The following is a 7,350-nucleotide window of genomic DNA, read 5'->3' as shown; positions in this document are numbered from 1 at the left end:
AGGTACAGATCATTCATCAACACTGCAGTGCACTAGTGGTGTGGATATTAATATTTAAAAGAAAATGAAAGTAATAAGCAGTCCTTATTGTCTGAAGACAATTATTTCGAGTTATGTGAATGTTATATGCTTTAACACATTCCAGCCCACGTTATGTGTCCACGTTATGGAATTTAAGAATGCACTGAATTAATATGATGTAATTAGTAGTTGTATATATTCATCATGACTGAATTTTACCCAGAGTTTACTTTCTGTGTGTTTTTAACCAGGGTGATAAACTGCATTCTTACAGAAGGATGTTTTTGAATTGCAAAGTGTCTCCATGACATGCCCAAGAATGTGGTTCACTGCAGTGAATGACAGTTGAACTTTTTTTAGTTACTGTAAGTATTTTGATGTTTTCCTTTTATTACACTGAAAATTAGCTTCTGAGATAATGACTTTTACGCTTTGATTTGCAAAATGACTTTCATAATATTCCAGTTGACAAAACCTGCTGTTCCATGTGGATAAGTGAAATCAGATTGTTTTAATTTAACAGAGGCTTTTAATTCATTTAGTCTATTTCAGGGGTTTTCAGACTTCATTGCACCGTGCCCCCCCTTCGGACAACAAAAATTACTACACAACCCCAAGACGGGGGACCAAAGCCTGAGCCCACCTGAGCCACTCTGCCCTGGGTGGAGGGCCGGGGGGGCAAAGCCCAAGGGCTGAAGCTGAAGCCCATGGGCTTGGGTTTTGGCACCGGGACCCAGCAAGTCTAACGCCAGCCCTAGTGACCCCATTAAAATGGGGCTGAGACCCACAGTTTGAGAACTTCTGGTCTGTCTGATGAGCACTGGAAAAGGTGTATTAATTTAAATTTCATATTTAGGTGGTAGTAATGTTTCAGTTTTGTCTTAGTTGCTCTTATTTTGATCAACTGTAATAGTTTTGCTGAAAGTTTTCTGAGATGAATTAAAGTGGAGATTCAAAGGAAGACAAGATCGTGGATCCTGCTTTGTAGATGCATGGTTGAATGGTCTAGCTCTCTGTGGGCCCTGCTCAGATAATCAGAGCTCTTTGAAGTTTTGCTGTTTCTCCATTCTGTGCTGAAATCCAGGTGTGTGTGTTAAGCGTCTGGTGATACCAAGCTGGAAAAATGGGGCTTGGGCAAAGGGATTGTGTTTACCAGGCCTTAATGGGCTCGCGTGTCCTGATCCAAGACTTCCTGGATGGTGCCCATCTGTTAAAACATGTGAAGCACACTTTGATCCTAAGCCCTACTCCTGGATGCACATCCCCACCCCCCACTCAACAGGATGAGAATCTGAGTATCAGCCTTCTGGGTTTGGAAGACAGCCAGGAACAGATTATTTATCATTGGTACTTCAATAGTGCCTAGAGAGCCTAATTCAGGAGCTGAGCCCTATCATGCTAGATGCTGTACAAAGGTGTAAAACAGAGTCTCATAATCAGAGAGCTCACAGTCTAGAATTCTGATAAAATGTAACCTGGATAAACAGACAAACAGGCATAACAGTAAAGATGTGTGAATTTTGTATACAGTAGTAGTCTAGGCAGGTTTACAGTTGTCAAAGGATTAGTACAGTTCGGTGATTCTTCTTCTAGACAGGACTTTTGGGGCATGTGTCAGAACCAATGCCAGAATTAGGACTAAGGTGGGCATTTGAAATTATTGTATAGCACTTTTTGCCATGTCCTTTTTGATTATGCTTAACTGTGTGAAATTATCATTTCATTAAATTTGCGGGGGTGGGAGGTGGGGGAAGGAACAACATTAACTTCTGTTTCAGCATTTTCCATGTGTTATCCATGATGCTTTACTGTGCAGTTCAAGAGAAAAAAAATAGTGGATGCATCACGTGACACTAATGATACCTGAGAGACTGCACCTTTTGTAGAGAGACATTGTATCAGGTGAGTTTTGTATCTTATTTAATGGTCTGACACACTTGATTTTGCAATAGATTCTACACACAGACAAACTCCCACCCAGAAAAGGTTAGTATTTATTTTATACTGTGGTGTTCCTTTTCCATTTTGTCTTTGATATTACAGGAGTATCCTTGTTTTATCAGGGCCAAAGGAGGGTAAGATTGTGCTGAAAGCATGAGGAATTCGAAGTGCAGAAGTTGGTTGTCTGGAAACGTGCAATGATAGTTGAGGGAGTTTTATTGAACCTGAACTTGGAGGTGTCTAATGCAGAGTGTAGTGGTTGCGTTGCAATAATATTTAAGAATCAGGTTAAACAAGAGTACCTCAAAGCCTTTTGAGGTTCATCTATCGCTGTTCCACTCAGATCTGAGTGCAACTATTCTTGTGTTTCTCAGTGTTGATCTACAAAAACCACCGCCCCACGATGAAGTCTGATGTTGAGAAGTTATTGTGTAGTTGCCAGGTAAAACAGCAGGCCTGCCAGACTTTCTAGTAAACAATGACACTCATCTCTCTTGGGTCTTCCTTTGTCCCTCCCAGTTTTGTCACTTAGGAAAGCAGTCCTACTTCATCTACTCTCTTTCACAAGCCCTGAAATTCTGATCCATGTTACATAGAGTATACCCCCTAGTTGAGGGTGTGACGGGTTCCCTGGGGTGCAGCCTGGGACTATGGGACTACTGTGCCCCCTAAACTCTCTCCAGCCTGGGCTGTCTCTCACAAAGCCTTGCTAGTGACCAGCAGCAAACCCCTCTGGGTGCTGTTATCACTCAGCACAACCACAGGTAGAGACCCAACACCCAGCTATATTGCATGAATTCTTCCAGAGCCACTCATGAATCACACAGGGAAAGGCACCAGCCAAATCCCCTCAGCTCCTAATACTGTTCCCCAGGAATATACCATCTTCCGCTGCTCAAGATAAGCAGTGCAAATTTATTAATTGGTTCACCACTTCATCAATGGAAAGTAGACATACACCAGCCTTTATAAAACCTGAGCACATTTACCATTCACTTCAGGCAAACTCACTGGTAAAGATAGACTACGAAAGATAGATTTTAAGGGATTATAAGTGACAGGCAAAAAGTCAGAGTTAGTTACCAAAATAAAATAAAATATAAGCACGCAGTCTAAACTCTCAACCCTATTAGACTGGGCAACATCTAGATTAAGCAGTTTTTCCCACCCCACTGGATATTGCAGTTCATATTACACAGATTTCACCCTTGAAATCTGGGCCAGTCTCCTCTGCTTAAGTCTTTTCAGCGTACTTGTTGCTTGCAGCATGGGTGGGGGCAGGAGAAAGGCCAAGCATGAGCCTGCTCTGCTCTGTTTTATACCCTCCGTCCCATGTGCTTGGGGAACACACAAGTCCAGGCATGTCTGGGGGACATTCCTGAGTCTCCAGGCAAGGTGGAGCAATTCCCCTGGTGTGGCCTCATGCAGGTGAGTCATTGAATTGTAACTCCCTTGCTGGACAATGGCTGTTGATGGGTTGTTTGACACCCCACCCGGGTGTTGGTTACTTTCCTTGCTGTTGCCTCTGGGGAGCTAATATCTGGCCAATTCCCTAACTTAAAGCATGTTTTAGTGACATCCATAAAACACAATCTCATAACTTCATATGCACTAAAGATACACATATTTAGATAGAACAGTGACTTTCAGCCAATCATAACCTTTACCCTGAAACCTCACATGGCATGCTTTATATGGAATATCACAATTATATATAGATGAGGAATATGGGGGTTACAGGACGCTCCCCCAAGGTATAGTATGTCACAGAGGGTAATGATGTTTTCCTCAGTTTTTTTAAAATAAAAAATATTGCAGAAGTATAACCTTCAGTTTAGCTTTGTGTGGATTAATGTAATATCTAAGGCTGAAATGAGCTGATGAATAAGCCTGTCTCTGTCCCCTTTTACATTCTGCTTAATGCTAAATAATTATAGAAGTGCTTGCCAATCTAAATAAAGCCACAGTAGAAAGTGGCTTCTGGTGACAACGCTCCTCCGGTGAAATTCTCTTCACCTGCAGACGGCCTAAGTAATCAGGCTACTTTATTTAGCAATCATTACAACCTGTTGGTTGGAGTAGCAACTGCAGCTCCTCTGTGTCACTTTATGCAGGTTCATTGGTCCCTTCCTGGCCCCCACTATCCATGCTTTCCCTACCAATCTGGGTAGGCCAACCTGCCATGGTGTACGGTGTCTCTCCTCCTCACCATCACTCCTGGTTTTAAACCTTAAGCAAACTTAGTTTGGGAGTGTTGCTGTCTTTTCTGTTAATTCCATTCCTGTTTCTAGGGTTGACACAAGACTAGGTCCAATACTGTATTTTCCGAACCAAGCAAAATAAACATACAATAGTTTTTTTTCAGTTTTTCAGTTGACAATAGTTTTTTTCATATTTAGAAACGGCAGAAGAAAGGTCAAGGTTTTTTGTTGTTTGTTTTGTGTTTCAGAATGTGGCAATGAGAATAGAACAGCACATCTTGTCTTAGATGCATGTTAGCAATTAGTTACTTTTTGGCAGGAGTTTCAGAAACATCTAAAGATGTATTTTGACGATAGCCTTGGAGCTCTTAGAGTCCTTGGACAACTGAGCTACATTTTAAAAATATGTCCCTGACCATTTATATTTAGCCAATACTTTGTTACTCTTACAAAGACAATCTACTGTTAGCTTTTGAATATTTCCATGGAAATGTTTTTAAAATAAAGATAATATTACAGAAGGAGGAGGAAATGAAGTCTTATTTTGAAATGTCATTTACAACGTGAAATTAGCCAATTAACCAAATCGGATTAACTGTCGCTCCTTCCACATGTAGGCAAATGGTTGAATAAAAAAAAATGTTTGGGCTGCTTTTGTGCCCCTTGTGCATTTGCTTTCTGTGCATATTATAGCACATGAGTTTAGTGATATGAAGATTGACACGAATAGAAAATTTTAAAGAAATATTAGGAATATTTGCAGAAATCAAATTTTGAACTTCAGAACATAAGATTTTGCTATGCTTACCTAATCTGGAAACAGAAAGACTGCATGTGGTATATATGCCCTATCAAAATTTTTCTAATTTGGGATAGTAAACAGATCAAGAACAAGCAGTTGACCAAGAATTATTCCACTATTCAGGAAGAATTTTTTTTTTCAAGAATAATCCTGAATAATAAATATGAAAGAACATTTCATTGAGGAGGACAATTTGCAAAAAACTGTTCTAATAGATAGACACTCCTGAATCACATACATTAAATACTATCCCAGAGGGTTTGTTCTTGGCTTTTGTGAGGTTATACAGACTCTAACAGTATATAGTGTAATTGTTATAGATTTCAGCTCCTTTGATCAAATGAGCTTTTCAGAGTATAATGTTATATTAATATAGCTATGATACAGTGCTGCTTTATAATTATAAATAGCTTTATTTCTCCCAACTCCAGTCTCCCATATTAATGACTTCTTTCTGATGCCTGGCTTTAATACACATTTTGTATGTGTTTCATGAATAACATTAGAGAAACCATTATCACTGTGTATTTTATGGGTGTTCTTTAGTAGCCCAGAAATGAATGTACTGTATCAATATTTTAAAATGCTTCCAAAGCTTTACATGTAATAATGGGATGAAGCATAGTCTGGAGGTTAAAGTACAGGACTTAGCCAGGAGAAGTTGGGTTGTATTCTCAGCTCTGTCACAGACATCTTGTGTGACGTTGGCCAGTCACCTAGGGCCAGATTCTGACTCAGATCGTTGTTCACTGTGGGAGTACTTCTGTTGACTTAAAAATGGGACTATTCACATTAAGTAATGGTGGCAGAATCTGGCCTTTGACCTCTCAGTACCCTATGCTAGTGTGTAAAATGGAGGTAGCAGATTAGCTCACAGAAGTGTTTTGGGACTTAATTAAAGCACCTTGTATTAATCAAAGAGAAGTGCATAGTGTTATAGGTACAGCATGCTGAATACCCACAGGTCTCATCAGAATGGTTTCAAGTACCTCCAAGTGTCTGGCTACTTATGGACGTAACTTTAACAGGGTGGGCAGTCCTTTTAATGGTCAGGGAGCTTAGGTAGGGTTGCCAACTTTCTAATCGCACAAAACCAAACACCCTGTCCTTGCCCTGCTCCACCTCTTCTCACTCCATTTCCCCTCCCTCTGTCGCATGCTCTCCCCTACCCTCACTCACTCGCTCATTTTCACCGGACTGCGGCAGGGGGGGAGTGAGAGCTCCGGCTGGGGGTGTGGGCTCCAAAGTAGGGCCAGAAATGAGCGGTTTGGGTGCTGGGGGCCAAGGGGTTCAGCATGTGTGAGGGGGCTCTGGGCCGAGGCAGGGGGTTGGGTGTGGGAGAGGGTGAGAGCTCTGGCTGGGGGTACAGACTGTGGGGTGGGGCCGGGGTTGAGGGGTTTGAGGTGAAAGAGGGTGCTCTGGGCTATGGTTGAGGTGTTTGGAGTGCAGGAGGGGGTTCTGAGCTGAGGCAGGGTGTTGAGCGTGTGTGGGGGGGTGTGGGCTCCAGAACGGGGTTTGGGTTTGGGAGGGGCCTCAGGCCTGGGGCAGGGGGTTGAGTTGTAGCAGGGGGTTGGGGTTCATGCTCTGGGAGGGAGTTTAGGTGTGGGAGAGGGCTGAGGCAAAGGGTTGGGGTGTTAGCTTTCGGTGTTGCTTACCTTGGGGGGGCTCCCTGGAAGTTGCTGGCATGTCCCGGAGCCTTTTCCACAGATAATTTGATTTATAATATAATTGTAAAATATGCATCATGCAAAAAACTGCATGGTATTGGAGGGGAAAATATGCTGCCTGTGGAGTGCTAAAAGGTCTTTAAAGGATTGGGAGTGGATTAGACAGACCTTCCAGCTAAGTCAGGGACTTGGTGGGAAAATAAGTAACAGTTTTATAAAAGAGCAAAACCAACCAAAACACAGAACTTAGAGCCAAATTATGCGCTCTGTTATGCAGAGGCCAATTGTATTGCACTTGATGTGACCAAGAGCAGAATTTGACTTTGAATTTTAAAATTTCATGTTGTAGGTACTTTTCCTTTGTTTGAAACCGTGTCTTAAAAACTGAAGTGTGTTTACTGGACAAATACAGACACTAAGGGTACGTCTACACTACAAGACTATTTCGAATCAACTTAATTCGAATTTGTGGAATCGACCTTATGAAGTCGAAGTTGTGTATCCACACTAAATACACTAGTTCGACTGTGTGAGTCCACAGTAACGGGGCCAGTGTCGACTTTGGAAGCGGTGCACTGTGGGAAGCTATCCCACAGTTCCCGCACTCCCCGCTGCCCATTGGAATCCTGGGATTTCCCCCCAATGCATGCTGGGGGGAAAAATGTGTCGAGGGTGGTTTTGGGTAACTGTCATCATTGAACCGTCACTCCCGCCCTCT

General features: G+C 42.2%; 1 long non-coding RNA gene across 1 annotated transcript; it reads left to right on the top strand.

Annotated features, from left to right (window-relative positions):
- Positions 1 to 272: 272 nt before the first annotated feature.
- On the top strand, positions 273 to 7,051 carry LOC123344637. Its single transcript, XR_006572609.1, has 3 exons — positions 273 to 386; positions 1,838 to 1,923; positions 6,982 to 7,051. It is a non-coding gene; the product is annotated as an uncharacterized LOC123344637 (long non-coding RNA).
- The last annotated feature ends 299 nt before the right edge of the window (positions 7,052 to 7,350 follow it).

Source organism: Mauremys mutica, chromosome 11 (assembly GCF_020497125.1).
Source record: "Mauremys mutica isolate MM-2020 ecotype Southern chromosome 11, ASM2049712v1, whole genome shotgun sequence".
NCBI lineage: Eukaryota > Metazoa > Chordata > Testudines > Geoemydidae > Mauremys > Mauremys mutica.
This window is presented reverse-complemented; position numbering and strand designations above follow the sequence as displayed.